The sequence below is a fragment of the Egretta garzetta genome, unplaced genomic scaffold, assembly GCF_000687185.1.
Source record: "Egretta garzetta isolate BGI_Z169 unplaced genomic scaffold, ASM68718v1 scaffold986, whole genome shotgun sequence".
NCBI lineage: Eukaryota > Metazoa > Chordata > Aves > Pelecaniformes > Ardeidae > Egretta > Egretta garzetta.
The window spans coordinates 100,736-101,057 of NW_009259903.1; the positions used below are offsets into that span (position 1 = coordinate 100,736).

A 322-nucleotide genomic window follows, 5' to 3' on the forward strand; every position below is an offset into this window, starting at 1 on the left:
AGCGGGGATGCAGGAGGGCTTGTGTGCGCAGGGCCCCGGCCGTGGGTCGTGCTGTCCGTCCCAGAGCCTGGGCAGGCAGGTGAGACGCTGTCCCCGGTCTCCCACCTCCGAGGAGGCAGCGGAGCCTTCCCAGCACACGCTGAGCCTCCATGGCTGGTGGTGGGGACGGGTTTTGGGAATCCCAGTGGCCCTGGACCTGCGAGCGCTGGGACCCCCAGACCGTGCTCGGATCCAGGCGCTCGCTGAGGACCGGGTGGGGCCAGACCCCCCCTAGTTGGGATCTCGGCACCGTTTGCACCCCAGCGCAGCAGGCAGCGGTGCT

The 322-nt window shown here is 70.5% G+C and overlaps 1 protein-coding gene across 1 annotated transcript in view; it reads left to right on the top strand.

Annotated features, from left to right (window-relative positions):
• LOC104127481 (myotubularin-related protein 5-like) overlaps positions 1–322 on the top strand; it is a gene marked incomplete at its 3' end in the record, with an annotated part of 66,798 nt that overhangs the window by 60,572 nt on the left and 5,904 nt on the right.